We start from the raw sequence: 23,058 nt of genomic DNA on the forward strand, positions 1-23,058 counted from the left end.
TCTATCGAGAAGTGACAAAGAAGTGTTGAAATCTCCTACTAGTATTGTGTTGCTCTCAATATTTTTCTATAAGTCAATTAGAAGTTGTTTTTAAGTGTTTTGCTGGTCTTTCATTAGGATCATATACATTGAGGAGGGTGAGTTCTTTCTGATGTACATATCCCATGATCATTAAGAAATGACCTTCACTGTCTCTGATAACCTTTAGCCTGAAGTCCATGTGGTCTGATACTAGTATGGCCACTCCAGCTTTGTGGAGGTGATATTTTCTTGGAAACTTGTTTCCCAGACTTTTACTTTTAGCCCATGGGTGCTTTGATTGTTCAGACGTGTTTCTTGCAGGCAGCAGAATATTGGTTTCAGTTTTCTAATTCATCTTCCCATTCTGTGCCTCTGAATTGGCACATTTAGTCCATTGACATTTAGAGAGTTTGTTGTGATGGGGATTTGTGCTCTTTTTTATAGAATTTTTGTACTTGTGGGGATTGTCTTAGCTTAAAGTAGATCTGTTCATTCTTCTTGCAAAAAAATATGGAATGCTTTACAAGCTTGCATATCATCTCTGTGCAAGGACCATGCTCATCATTTTATCATTTCAATTTTAGTATATGTGTTAAACCTAGCAGGAGTTAATTTTTCCATATTTTTCTCTTCTTATTACTTTGAGTGTTGTCCTTCCTCACTCCTATGGCAGACAATGATTCCTAATCAAGGAATGTATTTCAAAGTAGCATGAATAAATAGATTTAGAACTTTAATGTCCTAGAAATAAAAATATGGTTTTTACCATATTATCATTTACCATACCCTAGGCATCAGTTTTACAAAATAATTCTTTTGGAAGATGGTATAAGATTTTGTTTAATGTCGTTCCCTGAAACCTTAATTAAGACCATTAAACTAGAGCCTTTTGCTGTTCTTACCTCAGTCCCTTGTACATCTCCAGGAAAAGGTGGATGGTGTTGTCTGCACTTTGACCACCTTGAATGTATGTAGGATTTTTCTCCTGAAGGATGAGGTGAGAAGCATATTGATGATTTCATTCCACCTTATTACAAGTTCAATTTGAACAGAAGGTGAGACTCATGAGTCTCCTATAAAGGACAGAACAAAGGGTCTCAGTAAAATTTAATGGCCAACTCACATTAACAACATAGATGACTCATAGTAACCTGTGTGCATCTTTGTGTATAGTGAGTTTCATATCTACTGATAGTGATTCTCAGTCATGACACATGGGAAAAACGGATCTGTAATTAAAAATCTAGTTCTCTGAAGCAGAGTGGGGTCTCTGACGTGATTGAACAAGTTTGTAGTAATTTATTACTAAGCACATAAGTATTTTGAATGATGTGTACTTTTCGATCTAAAATTAATTCCAAATATGTCTAAAACAAGAGTCTCCTGACCTCGCACCTGGGTTTCCTCACCGGGGCCCTTTGGAGGTGCCGGGGTGAGTTTCCCTCACCGCCCTGAGCAGAGCCCCGGCAGCTGAAGACCTCTGCAACCAGCCATAGGTACGCTTAAGACCACTCTCCCCAAGCTTGAAGGAGCCTCATGCATGAAGGAACTGGAAGAGGAACCCAGATGTGCGGGACCGGGGGATGAGATCTCCATGGCTGCTCAGATCAAGACTGTGCCCCCTTCATCCAGATCCCCCATCTTCCAGTAATTAAGTGTTACAACCACAAACTACCCCTGGATCCATGTAATGCCATCAATGTCCAACATCCAGAGACTGGATCTTATTTAGAAGACAGCAACTCTGATTGTCCAGTTCTCACTCTCAGAGAACCTGGTAGGCTTCTGGGAGTATCTTGCCCGCATGGCGGAGTCTTTGTTTCTGGTCACTGTTTCTTTTGAGGTACAGAAGCTGCTTAATTTAAGATAGTTCCCTTTGTTTATCTCTGTTTCCAGTTGCTTGGCAAGTGGCGTGTTATATTTGAAGAAACCTTTAGCTTCAATGTCATGGAGGGATTTGCCGACCTTGTCATGACTGTACCTGAGGGATTCTGGTGTGATGTTGAGGATTTTGACCTATTTTTTTTCCCCTTTATTTTATTTTATTTTTTTAAAGTTGTAGATTTACAATTTTTTGTGCTTTGGTTTCAATTATACAATGATCAGATACCCATCCCTCCACCAGTGCCCATTTTCCACCACCATGGATAATATCCCTCCCACCCCCATACCCCCATCCCCCATGTCTCTGTGACAGGGCAATCCCCTGTGTTCTCTCTTTCCTTTAGGGTGTTTTGGTCTGCAAAAGAGGCATTGAGTGGCAAACATGTTCAGTCCATAGTCTACTTTCAACATGCATCTCCCCTCCTGGGAGGATCCTCCAAACATCCTTTATTTGGTGCTCCCTTCTCTATCTGAACTGCCCTTTCCTCTAGGATACCCGGCTGGCCTCTAAGTTATGGAGTAATCTTCCTGGTGCTGATCTCAGCTATTCTTGGGTATTAATCTCATACTTTGTTACTTTGTTACTAAACCACACCTCTGACAATGGTAAAGCAACGCAAAAGCCCACCAAACTTTCATATTGAAGAGTCTAGCCCAGATGACACCAACAGTACTGTAGTGTTAGACAACCTCTCTGACAAGGAATTCAGAAGGGAGCTACTTAGGATGCTTAGGGAATTAAAAGAAACAATGGAAACCAATGCCAATAGAAGACAAGAGGATCTGATGGCAGAAATGAGGAAAATGCAATCAGAAATGTCAGACCTGAAAAATCTCGTAGGCGAATTGAAAAGCTCAGTGGAAGGCCTCAGCAGCAGAGTAACAGCCGCTGAGAACAGAATCAGTGAGCTCGAAGATTTTGACCTATTTTTATCTGACTTTTGTCCATGGTGTTAGGTAGACGTCTGAGCGTTTTTTTTTTTTTTTTTTTGCATGTAGCTGTCCAGTTTTTTCTGCACCGTTTGTTTAGGAGGACTCTCTTGAACCACTTCACATTTCTTGCTCCCTTATCAAAGATTAGATGATTATATATTTGAGGGTGTGTGTCAGTATATTCAATCCTTTTCATTGGTCTACAGCTGAGCCTTTGTTTCAGTCCCATGCTGTTCTCATTATTATCGTTTGTAGTAGAATTTGAGGTTGGGGAAGGTGATGCCTCAATCGTCTTTTCCCCAAGAATTGCTTTAGCTATTCGTGTGCGTTTTTTGTTCCATGTGAATTTCAGGAGTGCTTGATCAATTTCTTTGAAGAATGTCATGGGTATCTTTATAGGGATCAAGTTGAATTTTTACAATGCTTCTTGGAGAATTGCCATTTTGACAATGTTAATTCTCCCATTCCATAAGCAGTATATATGTTTCCGTTTCCTCCTGTCCCTTTTAATTTCCTTTTGTATAGGTCCTTTACCTACTTAGTTAAGCTGATTCCAAGGTTCTTGATTTTCTGAGGCACGATTGTGAATGGGATTGCTTTTTCATGTCACTTTCTTCTCTCTCATTATTTGCATATAAAAAAGCCATAGACTTTTGGGTATTGAATTTATAGCCTGCAATTTTACTATAAAAGTCTATTGCCTCTAGGAGTTTTTTCGTAGAGATTTTAGTATTCTCTAAATAAAGTATGATATCTTCTGTGAATAGTGAGAGATTATTTCTACCTTTCATACATGAAAAACCCTTAATATCTTTTTCTTATCTATTTTCTATTCCAAGTACTTCCAGTACTACATTGAACAGAAGTACCAAAATGAATTTTTACTTAGCACATTCTATCGGTAAATTTCTATGCTAAGAACGGTGGAAGAAACAGTGATATCTTAGTAATTTACAAGTAAATTATGAAGACAGATAATATAAAAGAATTTCTTTGTGTAAATTTCCAAAATGTGTAGCTTTTATTAAATATATTTAGAATAAATCGTAGGTCTTGATTATACCATGAAGATTATTTCCCTGTTAGAAGTTATCCTTCTAAAATGCAATAAAGTGACACATTTTGAAAATGTTATTTATTCGTTCTTTAATTCATGGAATCTGTGTTAGTCTGGTGATGCAGTGCCTCCAGGAAGTCCAACTGTACCCTCAGGTGAGTGCATCAACAGTCTGATGGTGTCTTCAGGCTTCCTGATAACCTCAAATGGCCACTGTGCCTCTGGCTGGATACCAACACCTCAGGACTAAGTTTCCAGAGAAACTAAACTCCCGAAAGATATGTGGGAGCCATGTTCACAAACCACCCCTGGCTCAGCTATACAAGCTAATGGATTGGTCTAGTTTCAGAGACCCATAAACAAATCTTGAAAGTGATCAAAAGCCACAGTTAACCTTGGACCTGCAAATGGCTGAATATACTAGGGTAAATCGGAGAGAGGCAGGTTAGTTGGGTGCCCACCCAACTAGAACCCAGTGCCGCCACTTGCTCCCACAATCCAAAATCGCCACCATGCCCTCGTCTGATTTCCACTGTCTCAGGATGGCTCTCACTGAAATATAACAGCTGAAAATTCGGATATGCAGGTTTTGTGACTGAAATCACCAGGCTTTCTCTTGGTCACGATGGGCATCCCACCACCACTACCCTGTACTTATGGAAGCCTCAGCAGTCATTTCCATACCTCAAAGCTACTCTGACCTTACCTTCCTGATAAAAATGCTAAATTTCTTGAACAAACATGATGACCTCTTAGTACCTGTATGGGACACTTAATGCACAAAATAAAAAGGAGACAAAGAGAAAGAATTAAAGATCGTGCCATAGAGACAGGCTGGGGGTGGGGGTAGTTTGTTGGGGGATGGTTTTAGGGAACCAGGAATATTGGTTTTGGGAAATATACACTAGAGGAGGGATGGAAGTTGGATGATTGTATGACTGGAAGCAAATTATTAATAGATTTGTAATGGTCTATGTCACAGATATTCAATAAAACATTAAAAATACTGATGGAACTTTAAAACCCAGCATAATTATTTTTGTGTTCTCTGTAGGAAAAAAATGTTACTCACCTGTGTGCCAATAGCTTGTAGAAAGCTAAACCCAAAGATATATCAATGACTGTCTTTGGCCTGAATAGTGTAATTGCAGCTATGTTATGTTTTAGAATAAGTTCGTGGACAAGACGTCAAGAGGAGCAGTGGCAAAGTGCATCAATGTTGAATGGATAATGTTTCAGGAGCTTGCAAGGGAGATGGGAAGATTTGGCATGAGAAAAGGGAAGAAACAGAAGAGTGAAGTACTAATAAGTATCATGAGAAAAATGCAAGGGAGGACATTTCCTGGCAAGTGTCACACTCTGTTGAGCTTTTGGTGAGGATAAGTATTAGAAAGTATCTTTCCCATTTAGTGGTAAAAAGGTTAATTTGATGGGTATATTTAAAATTTACTTTAACATTTAGAATCACTAAGAGATACACAGTTACAAAGTTACTCATAATTGAGTTTCAGTCATCTAATGTTCTAGAGCCTTTCCAGTACATTGGGGCATATTTGAAGGAAAATCCCTGGTGCGAAGACTAGAGCATCTGAATCTTAACACATTTCACCAAATATATGATCTGTACTCACATGATTTACACTGTCTCCCCTGCTCTTTGATTTATGTTTTCATGCAATATTTCCTTGTGAATCTCACCTCAAGTGAGGCTCCCTATTTAAGACAAGTACATGTTTCTGGGGCATTACATATTTTTTGGTTGCTGGGAGAGTCTGTAAAGCAATGCGCAGGAGGTGTGGGGGCCCTACAGACAATTTTCAGAAAATGTGGCCATGGTGCTTGGGGTCTTCCGAGGCTATACAGCCTTTGATACTCTGGCAATCATGTGGTCTGGGAGTCAAATTGAGTGCATGTGAGACAAGTTCCATAAGCACTACACTATCTCCTGCGGCCCTGGGTATTAGATTTATGTTAGCATTCTGAGGTCCTCCCTTTTGTCAGAAAGCAGATACTTGTTCAGGAGAAAGTGGAAGAGACTTTAGGGTTTAGCTAGGTTGACTGAGAAACTGGTGATACCATTAAGATTGGAACATAAAGTAAAAATAAAACAAGAGCCCCGTGCCTTTTCCCGCTGAACTCGACACCCTCCACAGGGGGACACCAGCGGGGAACACCTGCAGCAGCTCCTTTGGACTGTCCATCACCTAATCAGCCCCTCCCCTCCAGGTGGGTAGGGGGAGCACAAGCCAGGTTCACCACTCCTCACCCCCAGCCCCCTGCCTTTTCCTGCAGAACTGGACACCCTCCAGAAGGGGACACATGAGGCAGCTCCATGGGATTTTCCATCGCTCCTCCTATATTCCAGGATCCTGGGTGGGAGTGACCCTCGATGGGCCAGGGGCGTGGCCACCATATAGGGAGTGTGTCCTCCCAGAAGTGGGCGTGGCCTTCTCCTGGGTGGGCAGCCGCAGTTATATTTCCCAATCTGGGCACTCAGGACTTTCATCTCTCACTTTGTCGCCTAATACCGACTAAAAATTTCTGACCACCTGTACTAGAATACAACAACATTCCACTCGCCTACTCCATTTCTAACAAAAGACCTGTATGAAATGTGCTGTACAAGCTCAAAACTAAAAAGTACCTCCTCCAAAGCGCAAATCTCCACCACAAGGTGAATATGAAGAAAAGAAAAATCCTCAATGGAGGTTGTCCACAATTGCGCTCTATTTGATAAAGAATTCCAGGATAAAATGCAGAGAGTGTTCAAGGATCTGCTCAAAGAATCAATGGAAGAGATATCCAAAGACTAAAACAAGAAATGAAAGAAACAATAGAACAGAGAGCCAAGAAAATACAGGAAGAAAAGAGAACAGAATTTTATAAAGCTACAAAAAGAATATTCACAAATAAAGGATTCAGTGGATGAAATTAAAAAGTCAGTAAGTGCCCTTAGCAATAGGATAAGTGCAGCTGAAGAGAGGATCAGCGAGCTTGAAGATGAGCAACAGAAATCCCACTGGGAAGAATAAGCAATAGGAAAAGACCTCAAAATGGTTCTAAGGAGAATCAGAGACCTAAGGGATGGCGCCAAGAGGAACAACATTACAATCATTGGAGTACCAGAAGGAGAGGGAAACAACCCCATTGAAAAAGCTAGAGTAAAAGAAACCATTGCTGAAAAGTTCCCAGAGTTAAGGAAAGCAGACATCCTGTTCCAAGGAGCCAGAAGGGTACCAGCTAAAGGAGACCCGAGAAAAAACACTCCAAGCATATCATAGAATGATGGATGCTGTGGACAGAGACACAATATTACAAGCAGCAAGGTCAAAGAAGGAAATTACATACAAAGGAGCACCCCTTAGATTCACAGAAGACCTATCAGTGGAAACCCTCCAAACCCGAAGGCAATGGTTGTATATAGTGAAAAAATTCAAAGAAATGAACGCCTCACCAAGAATACTCTATCCAGCTAAACTCTCACTCAAATTCGATGGAACGATACACCACTTTTTAGATAAACACAAGCTCAGGAACTTCATACACTCAAAACCAAATCTAAAAGAAGAACTAACGGGGCTCCTGTAAGATAAGAAGGAAAACAAGTGTAAACACAATCAACTCCTACAGGAAGATGGCACAAAACCCCATGACAATAATCTCCCTTAATGTCAATGGTCTAAATGCACCTACCAAGAGACAGAGTGGCAAAATGGATCCAGGAACTGAAACCATCATTCTGCTGTCTACAAGAAACTAATCTGAACAATCAGAGCAAACACAGATTCAAAGTGAAAGGATGGAAAACAATCCTGCAAACAAACAGCTCCCTCACAAAAGCTGGGGTGGCCACACTAGTATCCGGCAACATTGATTTCAGACTGAAAAAGATTAGAAGGGACAGCCAAGGCCACTTTCTCTTCATCAAGGGATACATACAACAGGAAGAAATCATACTCTTAAATATATACGTACCTAATGAAGGAACAGCTAGATATTTAAAACAACTGCTAACAGATTTTAAAGAGGACAGTGCTAGCAACACAATAGTAGATGAAGACTTCAACATCGCCTTATCATCTCTGGATAGATCAACAAGAACAAACCTCAGCAAGGAAACATTGGCTTTGAATGAAGAAATAGAAGAGAAAGGACTTATAGACCTATACAGGGCTTTACACGCCCCAAAGAAAGAATACACATTCTTCTCCAGTGCGCATGGAACATTTTCCAAAATAGACTATGTGCTAGGCCACAAAACATACCTCAATAGAATCAGGAAGATAGAAAGAGTATCAACAATCTTTTAGAACCATGATGCACTGAGGATAGATGTGAATCACACACAGACACGGACAACCAAATCAAACACCTGGAAAATAACCAAGTCACTGCTGAACAATGTGTGGGTGAGGAAGGACGTCAAGGAAGAAATCAAAAGATACCTGGAAACAAATGAGAACGAAGACACGAACTACCAGAGCTTATGGGATGCAGCTAAAGCCCTATTAAGGGGAAAATTCATAGCTCTGCAAGCATATCTAAGGACGGAAGAAAAGATGCACATAAGCAACTTATTTCACAGCTCAAGATCTTATAAAAGGATCAAGAAAAGTAGCCTAAATCGGGAAAAAGGAAAGAGATCTAAAACTTAGAGCAGAAATCAAAGACATTGAAACCTAAGAAACAATCCAAAAGATCAATGAAACCAAGAGCTGGTTCTTTGAGAAAGTAAACAAGATAGATAAACCACTAGCAACACTCACAAAGAAACAGAGAGAGAAAATACTAATAAAACGAATCAGAAATAAAAATTGAGATATCACAACAGAAACCAAAGAAATTCAAAAATCATCAGAGACTACTTTGAAAGTCTGTATGCCAAGAGAAAAGAGAAGTTAGAAGAAATGGATAACTTCCTGGATTACTATAATCTCCCAAAGATGAGTCAAGAAGATATAAAATACCTGAATAGACCTAGTCACATAAATGAAATTGAAACTGTAATCAAAATTCTTCCCAAAAACAAAAGTCCAGTTCCAGATGGATTAACTACTGAATTTTTCCAAACATTTAAAGAGAATCTACTGCCCGTCCTTCTCAAACTTTTCCAGGAAATTGAAAAAACAGAAACTCTCCCAAACAGTTTCTATGAAGCCCATATCTCTCTAATACCAAATGGAAACAATGACACCACGAGAGAAGAAAACTACAGGCCGATATCACTGATGAACATGGATGAGAAGATTCTGAACAAAATACTAGCAATAGAATTCATCAACTCATCAAAAAGATCATACACCATGACCAAGTGGGATTCATCCCGGGGATGCAAGGCTGGTTTAACATTTCGGAAATCAATCAACATAATCCATCATATCAACAAAAGAAAAGATAAAAATTATATGATCATATCAATACACGTAGATAAAGCAACTGACAAGATCCAGCATCCGTTTATGATGAAAACCCTCGCCAAATTGGGGATAGAGGGAACTTACCCCAATATAGTTAAAGCCAGCTAGCACAAGCATACAGCAAGCATCATCCTCAATGGGGAAAATATGAGAGCGTTCCCCCTAAGATCAGGAACGAGATAAGGATTCCGACTCTCTCAACTGCTGTTGAACATAGTACTGGAAATACTAGCAATAGCAATTAGGCAAGCAAAAGAGATTAAGGCCATCCAAATAGTTAAGGAAGAAACCAAGCTCTCACTAATCGCAAATGATATGATACTATACTTAAAGAACCATTATACCTCTACCAAGAAACTCCTAGAAATAATACACTCGAGAGTAAAGTTAAAGGTATAAAATAAATACCTAAAAGTCCATGGCTTTACTATACACAATTACTGAGAGAGAAGAAGATGACAAGATAAAAAAAATCCCATTCACAATTGTGTGCCAGAAAATCAACTACCTAGGAATTAGTTTAACTAAGGAAGTAAAGGAACTGTACAAAGAAATCTACAAAACGCTGCTTCTTGAAATAAAAGAGGACGCGAGGAAATGGAAAAATATCCCCTGTTCATAGATCTGGAGAATTAATATTGCCAAAATGGCAATACTTCCAATAGCACTGTACAAATTCAATGTGATCCCTATTAGGACACGCATGACATTCTTCAAAGAATTGGAGAAAACACTCCTGAAATTTAAATGGAACAATAAACCCCCACGATGAGCTAAAGCAATTCTAGGAAAAAAGAAAATGGGAGGAAGTAACCTCCCGAACCGCGAACTTTACTAAAAGTAGTAATAATTAAAACAGCATGATACTTGCTACATACATAGCATAATTTTTCTTAGATTTTTTGATTTTTCTAGGATATATTGATCATCCTTTTTTAAAATTTTTTTTATTAGTGAAACACCATGAGGTACAGTGTTAGATTTACAATTTTTTGTGCTTGGGTTTGATTATACAATGATCAGATACCCATCCCTCCACCAGTGCCCATTTTAAACCATCATTGATAATATCCCCCCCACCCCCATCCCCCCATCCCCCCTGCCTCTGTGGCAGGGCATTCCCCTGTGTTCTCTCTCTCCTTTTGGGTGTTGTGGTCTGCAAAAGAGGCAGTGAGTGGCAAACATGTTCAGTCCATAGTCCACTTTACACATGAATCTCCCCTCCTGGGAGGATCCTCCAAACACACTTTATTTGGTGTTCCCTTCTCTATCTGAGCTGCCCTTTCCTCTAGAATGCCCGAATGGACACTAAGCTATGGAGTAATCCTCCTGGTGCTGATCTCAGCTATTCTTGGGTATTAATCTCATAGTTTGTTATTTTATATCCCCCAGATGAATGCAATCTTTCTATGTCTATCCCTCTCTTTCTAACTCATTTCGCTTAGCATGATACTTTCCATATTGTACCACTTGTATGTAAATTTCATGACTTCATCTTTTCTAACAGCTACATAGTACTCCATTGTGTAGATGTACCAAAGTTTCTTTAACCAGTCATCTGTTCTTGGGCATTCAGGTTTCTTCCAGTTTCTGGCTATTGTAAAGAGTGCTGCAATGAACAAACAAGAGCAGATGTCACTTCGACTATACATTTTTGCCTCTCTGGGATATATTCCCAGGAGTGGTATTGCTGGGTCAAATGGGAGCTCAATTTCTAATTTTTTGAGAATCGTCCATACTGTTTTCAAGAAGGGCTGAAGCAGTGGACATTCTCACCAACAGTGAAGGAGAGTCCCTTTGTCGCCACATCCGCGCCAGCATCAGTTGCTTTTGTTCTTTTGAATGTGGGCCAGTCTCTGAGGTGTGAGATGGTATCTCATTTTGGTTTTGATCTGCATCTCCCTGATGATTAATGATGTAGAGCATTTTCTCATGTGCTTTTTTGCCATTCGGATTTTTTCTTTGAGAAAGTTTCTGTTCATTTCATTGCCCCATTTTTGGATGGGGTTGGATGTTTTCTTCTTGTGGATTTTAACCAGTATTTTGTATATCCTGGATATCAACCCCTTGTCAGATGTGTATTCGGCGAATATGCTTTCCCATTCTGTAGACTGTCTTTGTATTTTGGTCACTGTTTCTTTGGAGGTGCAGAAGCTTCTTAGTTTAAAATAGTCCCATTTATCTATCTCTGTTTTCACTTGCTCAGACAGTGGCGTGGCATCTTTGAAGATACCATTAGCTTCAATGTCATGGAGGGTTTTGCCAACTTTGTCTTCAATGTACCTTATGGTTTCTGGTCTGATGTTAAGGTCTTTAATCCATTTTGATCTTACTTTTGTACACGGACTTAGGCAGAGTTCTGAGCCCATTTTTTTGCATGTAGCCCTCCAGTGATGCAGCACAATTTGTTAAAGAGGCTTTCCTTACTCCACTTCATATTACTTGCACCTTTATCAAAAATTAGATGATCATATGATTGAGGGGAGATATCAGTGTATTCAACCCTGTTCCAATGGTCTGCAGTTCTACCTTTGTTCCAGTACCATGCTGTTTTAATTATTACTGCTTTGTAGTAAAGTTTGAAGTTCGGGAGGTTGATTCCTCCCATTTTCTTTTTCCCAATAATTCCTTCAGCTATTCGTGGGGGCTTATTGCTCCATATAAATTTCAGGAGTGTTTGCTCCATTTCTTTGAAGAATGTCATGGGTATCCTTATAGGGATTGCATTGAATTTATACAATGCTTTCGGTAGTATTGCCATTTTGACAATGTTAAGTCTCCTGACACATGAGCAGGGGATATCTTTCCATTTCCTCATGTCCTCTTTTATTTCCTGAAGTAGCGTTTTGTAGTTTTCTTTGTACAGGTCCTTTAGTTCCTTAGTTAAGCTAATTCCTAATTACTTGATTTTCTGGGGCACAATTGTGAACGGGATTGTTTTTTTCATGTTGCTTTCTTCTCTCTCACTGTTTGCATATAGGAAAGCCATGGACTTTTGGGTATTGATTTTATAGCCTGCAACTTTACTATACGAGTCTATTGTTTCTAGGAGTTATTTGGTGGAGTTTATTGGGTTCTCTATGTATAGTATCATATCATCTGCGAATAGTGAGAGCTTGATTTCTTCCTTTCCTACCTGAATGCACTTAATATCTTTTTCTTGCCTAATCGCTATTGCAAGTACTTCAAGTACTATATTGAACAGCAGTGGAGAGAGTGGGCATCCTTGTCTCGTCCCTGATCTTAGAGGGAAGGCTCTCAGTTTTTCCCCATTGAGGATGATGCTTGCTGTATGCTTGTGGCAGATGGCTTTAATTATGTTGAGGAAGGTCCCCTCTATACCCATTTTGGATAGGGTTTTCATCATAAAGGGGTGCTGGATCTTGTCAAGTACTTTCTCTGCATCAATTGATATATGCTTTCTATCTTTTCTTTTGTTGATATGATGGATTATATTGATTGATTTCCGAATGTTGAACCATCCTTGCATCCCTGGGATGAATCCTACTTGGTCATGGTGTATGATCTTTTTGATGAGTAGTTGGATTCTATTTGCTAGTAGTTTGTTGAGGATCTTTGCATCTATGTTCATCAGGGATATCGGTCTGTATTTCCCTTTCTTTGTGGTATCTCTGTCTGCTTTTGGTGTCAGTGTGATATTTGCTTCGTAGAAACTGTTTGGAAGTGTTATTGATATTTCAATTTCGTGGAAAAGCTTAAAGAGCATCGGGAGTAAGTCCTCTTTAAAGATTTGGAAGAGTTCACTAGTGAATCCATCCGGGCCAGGACTTTTGTGCTTGGGGAGACTTTTTATTACCATTTCAATTTCCTTGATGGTGATAGGTATGTTCAGGTATTCCACGTCTTCTTGGTTCAGCCTTGGGAGTCTATAGGAGTCTAGGAATTTATCCATTTCCTCGAGGTTTTGATGTTCCGTGGCATACAATTTCTCAAAATACTCCATGAGGATCCTTTGAATTTCTGTAGTTTCTGTTGTAATGACCCCCTTTTCATTTCTGATTCGGTTTATTAGTGTTTTCTCTCTCCCTTTCTTTGTGAGTTTTGCTAGAGGCTTATCAATCTTGTTAATTTTGTCAAAGAACCAGCTCTTGGTTTAATTGATCTTTCGGATCGTTTTTTGGGTTTCCATCTCGTTAATCTCTGCTCTGAGTTTTATTATTTCCTTTCTCCTGTTCGGGTTGTGCTCGTTTTTTTGGTCCTTTTCCAAGCTCTTAAGCTGTGACGTTAGGTTACTTATGTGTGCTCACTCCTCCTTCCTGAGGAATGTTTGTAGAGCTATAAAATTTCCTCTTAACACAGCTTTTGCTGTGTCCCATAAGTTTTGGTAAGTGTTGTCCTCATTTTCATTCGTTTCTAGGAATCTTTTGATTTCCACTTTGATTTCCTGTCTAAGCCACTCGTTGTTCAGTAGAGCACTGTTTAATTTCCATGTGTTTCATTTAGTTTTCTGTTTTTGTGTGTGATTTACTTCTAATTTCAGCGCATTATGGTCTGAAAAGATTGTCGATACAATCTCTATCTTCTTAATTTTTTTGGAGGCATGTTTTTGGCTCAGCATGTGGTGTATCTTGGAGAATGTTCCATGTACGGTTGAGAAGAATGTGTATTCAGCTTTTTGTGGATGAAGTGTCCTTTATATATCTACTAAGTCCCTTTCTTCCATTGTTTCCCTCAGATGAAGTATGTCCTTGCTAAGCTTGAGTCTGGTTGATCTTTCAAGAGGTGACAAAGCAGTGTTGAAGTCTCCCACTAGTATTGTGTTGCTGTTGATGTCTTTTTCCAAATCTATGAATAGTTGTTTTAAGTTCTTTGCTGGTCTCTCATTAGGTGCATATACATTTATTATTGTAAGTTCTTCCTGTTTTACAGATCCTTTGATCAATAAGAAATGGCCTTCACTGTCTCTTATGACCTTCCTCACTCTGAAATCGATGTGGTCTGATATTAGGATGGCTACCCCAGCTTTTTTATGGGAGCTGTTTGCCTGTAGGTTTGTTTTCCAGCCTTTGACTCTGAGTCTGTGATTGCTTTGACTATTGAGATGTGTTACTTGCAGGCAGCAGAATGGTGGGTTCAATTTTCTAATCCATCCTGCCACTCTATGTCTTTTCATTGGTGCGTTTAGCCCATTGACATTCAGAGAGATTATTGTTATGGGATTTTGTCCCATTGTTCTGTTGATATTTGGTGTATTTGAGATGCCTGTCTTTCCTTACAGTAGCCCATTTAGTTCTACTTGTAACCATGGTTTTGAGTCTATGAAGTTCCTGAGCTGTTGTTTGTCTGTGAAACTGTGTGTTGTTCCTTCTATTATGAATGAGAGTCTCGCTGGGTAAAGTATTTTTGGGAGGCATTTATTTAGTTGAGTTTTTTCACTATGTCCCACCACTGTTTTCGGGCCATAAGGGTTTCATCAGAAAAATCAGCTGTGAATTTTAAGGATGCTCCTTTGTAAGAGATTTCTTTCTTCGATCTTGCTGCTTTCAGAATTTTGTCTCTGTCTAAGGTTTTGGTCATTTTGATCAGAATGTGTCTTGGGGTATTTTTATTTGGATTTCTTCTAGCTGGTACCCTTCGGGCCTGCTGAATATGGTCACAAGTTTTCTTCAGCTCTGGAAACGTTGTAGCAATGATGTCTTTGACAGTTTCTCCTTCATCAAGGTTTTCTTCCTGTACCTCTGGGACTCCAATAATTCTTATGTTACTCCTCTTGGCTTCATCACGATCTTCTCTTGCCATCTGTTCCCGAATTGTGAGTCTCTTTTCCATTTTCTGCTCTTTTCTGGAGAGTCTCTGAACTTCATCTTCGAGCTCACTGATTCTGTTCTCAGCAGCTCTTACTCTGCTGCTGAGGCCTTCCACTGAGTTTTTCAATTCGCCTACGAGATTTTTCAGGTCTGACATTTCTGATTGCATTTTCCTCATTTCTGCCTTCAAATCCTCTTGTCTTCTATTGGCATTGCTTTCCTTTGTTTCTTTTAGTTCCCTAAGCATCCTAAGTAGCTCCCTCCTGAATTCCTTGTCAGAGAGGTTGTCTAACACTGCAGTACTGTTGGTGTCATCTGGGCTAGACTCTTCAATAAGAAAGATTGGTGGGCTTTTGTGTTGCTTTACCATTGTGACAACTGTGGTTTAGTCCTTAACATTCACTGTTACTATTCCGCTTGATATGCAGTGTGAGTTAAGATAGGCTTATGAGTTATTGGCTACTGTGTTTCTAGTGACTGAACTAAACTAGAGAAGTTTCCATCGAAAAAGGTAGCTTATGGTTCCTATGGCATATGTAGTGGGAAAATATTTTGCAGCCGCTAATGAGGCTGCGGCTCCGGAAAGAGTACCTGGCATTGAGCGTGGAGTTGGGAACAACGATGGAGCTAGCTGTGCATGCGCAGAGAGGGTCCCAGGCCCTTGGGGGCGGGCTTTACCTGGTTGGAATAGGGGCCGTTCAGCTTGGTTGCCCAGAGCTGGGCCTCCGTGCCAGTTCCGCGCAGATCAGGGGTAAAACCGGCTTTCTAGGAGGTGGAGCTAGCTGTGCATGCACACAGAGTGTCCCAGGCCCTTGGGGGCGGGCTGTACCTGGTTGGAATAGGAGCCATTCTACTTGGTTGCCCAGAGCTGGGCCTCCGTGCCCATCCCGCGCAGATCAGGGGTGAAACCGGCTTTCTTGGAGGTGGAGCTAGCTGTGCATGCGCACAGAGGGTCCCAGGCCCTTGGGCGCGGGCTGTAACTGGTTGGAATAGGAGCCGTTCAGCTTGGTTTCCAGAGCTGGGCCTCGTGCCCGTCCCCTTATTGATCATCTTTAATTATTCCACATCAATACCAATGTCCAAAAATGTTTCAAAATGTAATTATTAAAAAAATCATATAGAAGTTCAAATTTGTATTCTTCGTGGGAAAAGTATATTAAGAAGAAATAGAACCACAAGAAACATACAAGTAAAATGAAGTTACATTTCTTTGGAGTCTTTCAATTATGTATTTACATTAGTCTATATACAAGCATGATTTTTAAAAAATAAATTTCAGTGACAATAAAATTTTGGAGTTTTTCATAATTGTAATGTTTTACTGCTAAGTCTATATTGATGTGAACATTTTTATCTATTTGTCTAATTTTCTGATTGTTTAATTAAGATCAGTAGTTAAAAGCTAACTTGCTGATGACTGATTATGTGGCTCAGGGCTAAAGCACTTGGCTTGCGTGTATTAAACTTTGGGTTGGCCTCCTGCAAGGCAAATGCCCTACCCACTGTGCTGTAAAAGTTATATAAAATATACTAATAATAAGACCTAATGATGTTGGTGAACAGTGAAATATAAATGATTATTTAGTAATTTTCTTGATTTGTTAATGAAATATGTAACCTCTTGAGTATAATGGGATAAGTTTTCTAACATAAGAGTCTGAGGAAGGTGAAACTGTTATAACTCTCCTGTAGGATTCCATCTCCCTAGCCTGCTTCCTTCTACCTCTCTCTCTATCCAATCCGGTCTTCTTCTTGGGAATCTGACCTCCTGATCAGCTAGCCTCTACCTTTCAACTGCCTACTTTATGACATCATTCTCCCACCCAACCAACCACAAACTGGTAGAATCTTGGGGTTGGTACCGCTTGACCTTGAGCCTGGAAGGTGGTGGTGGAAAGAGATGGTCCTAGGAGAGTTAATGGACTGATGGATGGATGGGAAGGAAACCGGGAAGGGTAGGGAAGGGTAGGGAACTGACAGCTGGTGATCAGCATGGGAGAGTTGATAGATGTTTTCTAAGTATGTTAACATGTTTTTCGTAAATGATAAGCAAAACAAAAGGAAGGTGGTGGTGGAAAGAGATGGTCCTAGGAGAGTTAATGGGCTGATGGATGGATGGGAAGGAAACCGGGAAGGGTAGGGAACTGACAGCTGGTGATCAGCATGGGAGAGTTGATAGATGTTTTCTAAGTACGTGAACATGTTTTTCGTAAATGGTAAGCAAAACAAAAATACGAAACTAAGATAGATTCCAAAGAACAGGTTACATATAAGACCGAGAGAGCTGAAAGGGCTGGCATTCCTTCTGGAGCTTTCAATCATACCATTTACTAAAGATGGTATTTTCACCTCACTTAGCTGTGGAGAGGAATAGTGAGAAACAGAATGCCACCAGAAAAGCAAACTTGATGACCACGGTTCATAAACGCCAGGTGGAAGGTGTTCACATGGATCCCAAGTGCAAGTGGATTAACAGGAACATATATTATACTAATTCTGCTTGGTACCAGTAACTTCTTTGGTGGAAATGGAGGAAAACAAATGCAGTTTCTGACAGACCTGAGACTAAACTGCTAATCAATTTTCCCAGGAAAGGGTGGTTGACTGGCTGGGAACAGAACAACTTGATAAGTATTTTGCTACCTTTCATATATGGCTAGAGGAAAATGATCCCAGTCATCTCTTAAAAATAACAGTAATCTCTTGAAGGACAGTTGTATTCAGTGAGGAGAATATGCTGGGAGAAAAGTCTGAAATGATGGGCATAGAGACAATAAGTCCAAAAGGCAGGACTTGAAATTTGGGTTCCTCTGAATACAAATCTTGAAACAACAAGATCTGGTGAGCCCATGATTTACTGGGAATGGGATTTGAGGAGGAAAAGAGTGATATCAGGTATGTGAACAAGGAACATCCAGGTTAAGGAAGACTTAGCTAGCTGATTACCCCATGGGCAACATGGTTCCAAGACTACCAGAACTTACCAAGGAATTTACTTTAATTTTCATTCTTTTATATGGTCACTTACAACATGTATTATTTGCCTTCTTCAAACACAATTTGGAAGTGATTTTTAATTAAAAAAATGTTTTATTAACATGTCATTATTAAAAAGAAACATATAGGCATAAGATTTAGTGCAGTATGTAGAGGGTGTTTACCTTGTATGCGGCTAACCTGAGTTCAGTCCCCGGAACCCTGAGCCTGCCAGGAGTGATCTCTGGATACAGAGTTAGAAGTGATCCCAGAGCACATCTGGGTGCGCTCCCCTCCCACAAAAAAGAAAGAAAAGAAAAGAAAAACATATAACTGATTCTTGAGCAACATAGAGGTTAAGGGTGCTAACTGGTATATAACTTTTGAAAACCCCCAAATTTAAGAGATAGTCTGCTGTTGACCAAGAAAACGGTTTTTTAATAGTATTTACTCACATTGTCTGCAAGTAGTGCTATTTGTGGCCTGTAAATCTGTAAATTTTGATACATTTAAAAAAGTTATAATGGATTTTATAATGGACTTTATAATGAATTTGTATTTTAGAGTAATAAGTGATAAATTGTATTTCTGTTTTTGTGGGGTATTTGGGCCATAGTATGTGGTGCTTGGGACTTCTGACTCTGTGCTCAAGGGTCATTCCTGGTGATGCCAGCCATTAAGTTCGGTTGACTGTGTGCATGGTAAGTGCTTTAACCCCTCTACTAATTCTGGGGGCCAATCAAATAAATTATCTGCATATATCTTATACATGCATGGCATACTTTGTCTTAGATTTTTTGATATTTCTAGGATATATTGATCATCTTTAATTATTTCACATCAATACCAATCTCCAAAAAAGTTTCAAAATATAATTATTGACAGAAAATCATATATAAGTCCAAATTTTTATTGTTCATGGGATAACTATATTAAGAAGAAAATAGAACCACATTAAACATACAAGTAAAATGCAGGAGTCTTTCAATTATGTATTTATATCTGTATATATACAAGTATAATCTTTAAAATATAAATCTCAGATACTATAACATTTTATTGAGTTTTTTATAATTGCAATGTTTTACTGCTAAGATGATATTGTTGTGAACATTTATATCTATTTGTCTATTTTTCTGATTGTTTACTTAAGATCTGATATTAAAAGCTAACTTACTAGGGCTTGAGCGATAGCACAGCTGGTAGCATGTTTACCTTGCAAGCGGCCGACCTGGGTTCAATTCCCAGCATACCATATGTTCCCCTGAGCACCGCAAGGGGTAATTCCTGAGTGCAGAGCCAGGAGTAATCCCTGTGCATCGCGAGGTGTGACCCCCCCCCCCAAAAAAAAGCTAACTTACTTATGACTGGGTATGTAGCTCAGGGCTAAAGCACTTGGATTGCAAGTATGAAATTTTGGGTTCTATTCCTCACACTATAGAAAAAAAACCAAAATCACTAACTGTGGTTGAAAACATATCTCAGTGGTAAAATATTTGGCTCACATTTGTGAGGTTATGGGTTTGATCTCTGAATTTCCATATACGCTCACAAAAGCTATTTTACTTAAAGAATATCAAACTGCTTTAAACCAAGTATATATTGCCGTACTATTATACAGATTTAATTCTCAATAAAATAACTTGAAAAGATCTATTTAGCATATTTGCTAGGAAAAGATGTTACCTGATATTTAAATGTTTGTAATTTGGGGACACATTTTAATTTGTCATTTTACTTTGTGCTCTTCGTCTACTAGTGAGCTTGAAAATTGCTCTTGTGTTTACGAGGAATTTACACTTCTTTCAATAGAGATTATATGATCATGGTTTATGCTTATTTTTTCTATACAAGTTTAATAGCTAAATACTGATTTATTTCACAGCAGTAATTTATTAAAAACATTCATCATTTCCCTATCATATTAATTGCCATTAGTTGTTTGTTTTGCTTGTTTTTTGATCACTTAATTTACTTTTTAAGTTTTCTTTCAGATTGTAAGATTTTCACACAAATGAGCATATGTTTTTCTTTATATTCTACAGTTTTAAATTGAGAACAACTGTTTGTTTTGTAAAATAAGATACTTGTGCATTTACAATTTCTTCTCATTATTTTTACATTTTAACACATCTCGATTCATCTACAACTTATCACAGTAAGTGTTGTCATATTGAAAGAAACCACCATTTTTTTCAATCATAGCACTGTAGCACTATCCTCCCGTGGTTCGTCCATTTGCTCGAGTTTGCACCAGTAACATCTTACAACAGATTGTGAGACTTGTTGTTATTGGTTTTTGCCTATTGAATACGTCATGGGTAGCTTGCTAGGCTTTTGCTATGAGGGCAAGATAATCTGGGTATCTGGGTATCTTGCCGGGCAGAGGAATCGGAATCAGGGTTGGCCTCCTGCAAGGCAAATGCCCTACCCGCTGTGATGTAAACGTTATATAAAAATACTAGGAATACCGAATGTTGTTTCTTTAACAGTGCAATAAAAATGATTATATAGTAATTTTCTGGATTTATTAATGAAATATGTAACCTCTTGAGTATAATGGGAGTAGTTTTCTAACACAATAGTCTGAAGAATTTGAAACTGTTATAACTGTTTTGTAGGATTCCATCTCCCTAGCCTGCTTCATTCTACCCCTCTCTCTATCCAATCTGGTCTTCTTCTTGGGAATCTGACCTCCAGATTGGCTAGCCTCTACTTTTCAACTGCCTACTTTATGACATCATTCTCCCACCAAACCAACCACAAACTGGTAGAACCTTGGGTTTCCCATGCGGATGTTTGTAAAAATTTTGAATCATCCCGGCAAGTGACCAGTGACCAATGACCAATCACCATTGACCAGTCATCTGTACTGGACACTTGTGGTCTTAAGCCGCTGCAGTTTACTGACGTACTCTCGTACTGTCTCCTCTTCTCGTCTACCTTTCATCAGTATTTCTTCTTCTCTGACCATGTCAGGTAAGGAATAATACTTTTCAAAGCTTTTCATTAGATTTATCATCCCTAAACTTAGCAGTCTAGTAAAAACAACATGTAGTAGTGAAAGAAAATATTCAAGTTGAATTTTATAAGCCTCATTTTTGTTGACTTTGACATTTGCTGTGTGATTTTAGACATTGGCTTTCTTTCTCTCACATACAAACTGTTGTTCCTCATTGATTACTTTATATTTTAGACATATTTATGACCTCAAATACAAACATATATATGTTGATTCTCTGTATTTCTTTTTACTTTTCATCGTGTATTTTACATAATATCCTTTGAAAAAAGTAAATCAGAGACAGTATTTTTACAGAAAAAGAAAATGTAGATGCTGTGGAAACCTGCTAATACATACTCGCACGTTTTCTCTGTAACAGTCTCTCCTCTTGTATTTATACTTCAGTATTTTAAATATAGTACTATTACACAGTAATAATCATTTATCTTTGAGTTTTGTATTTAAACCAGGTAATAAGAAAATTTGGGGGATGGGGAAGGTGTGTAGTGCTGAGAGATATGGAGGCAAGCCCTCAAAGGTAAGAAAGTTTCGGATCACTTTCATCAAACATTGACCAATCTAAACCAAGACGATATGAGGTAGAATAAAATGGGAAAGAAAGAATGAAAGAATATGGACAGCAATTATCCAGGAAGCGGAAACCGTCTGGATTGAATGTTGAAGAAAACCAAGGATTTAAAATCAAAAAAGAAAGAATATATGTTAAATATGCTGAGGTAAATACACTGAGAGCAAGTCAAAGCAATTTACTTCAATAAATGCCAGGACTAGCAAGTATACTGTTCCTTGAGTAGGGTACCAGTAGGAAAACATCAGAAAGGCATCCTTGGTGACATTTTTCGTTACTATCTCTTAGAACACAGTACATGGTACTTGACAGTTTGGAATATAAACATGCATCAGAAATGATGCATCCCATAAATAGCTAATAGTGGTTATCTAGGTTGGTGGAAGAAATGGAATCTTCAATGTTTTATGACGTTCTGGTTTTTAAGTACATGTACGCGTTGCCTGTTGAAATTTAAAAAATGGCATTTTCTAACTTGATTCAGGAGATTTGATTCATTTGTGTGGTTATTAGATTCCAGGTTAAAGTTGCTGTCATCTTTACAAATATTATTTCATGTGATTTTTTCTTCTTAACATGAGAGTATTTTGAGAGTAGTCAACTTCTGTTTTAGATCCTAAGAGAAAATAGGAAAATCAAGCCTCACATGTCGAATTACACATTTTTGTCATATTTGTTAATTTTGATTGTTCCTACATTAAAAATATATAATGGGATTTTCGTGGTCATTTATTAAACATTGAGAAGAACGTTTTCCAGGTTAATAAATTTAATTCTACTCTAGGTTTTTAAAGTACATTTGCAATATTTTGTGATCATTTTTTATATGGTCTTTTCTGTTGCTTGTGTGATTAAACTGAAATCATATGCTATGTTTAAAACGTGTTGTTTGGTGGTTAATATTCAGAGGTATTGATGAGAATAATTTTTTGTAATTACAAAGTTTCTCTATTTTACTCATTTAAAACATTTCTTACCTATAAATACAATCACGTTTATTCCTATTCTATTTGTTATGTAGTTACTGCTAAATCCTTTCTCTTTAATGGACTGGTAAAGCGTGCACTCAAAAATCACCTTCTATTCCGTTTTTTGGCTAGCAGTTTTTTCTAAAATAGAATAAACTCTTCATATTGTATATGTGGAACAATTCATTAATAACCTTATTGGACTGTTTTATTTGGGTTTTTTTGAGACCACATCCACAGTTATTAAGGGTTTACTCTTGGGTCTGCTCTCCATAACTTACTGTACTATGCTGCTTGCTACAGAGCCCAGATTTCATTGATATCTATATACTTCTTTTTCAGTTCTATGATACATATTTTTCACAATGTTTTCTTTATACTTCCTCCTATGTAAACCACATGACATAGAAAAATTATATTTATGTATGCATAATTATTCTT

At 38.5% G+C, this 23,058-nt stretch overlaps 1 pseudogene; it reads right to left on the minus strand.

Moving 5' to 3' along the window:
• Positions 1–525: 525 nt before the first annotated feature.
• On the minus strand, positions 526–619 carry LOC130025878 (uncharacterized; annotated as a pseudogene).
• Positions 620–23,058: the final 22,439 nt, after the last annotated feature.

The sequence above is a fragment of the Sorex fumeus genome, unplaced genomic scaffold, assembly GCF_029834395.1.
Source record: "Sorex fumeus unplaced genomic scaffold, SorFum_2.1 ptg000032l, whole genome shotgun sequence".
Taxonomy (NCBI): Eukaryota; Metazoa; Chordata; class Mammalia; order Eulipotyphla; family Soricidae; genus Sorex; species Sorex fumeus.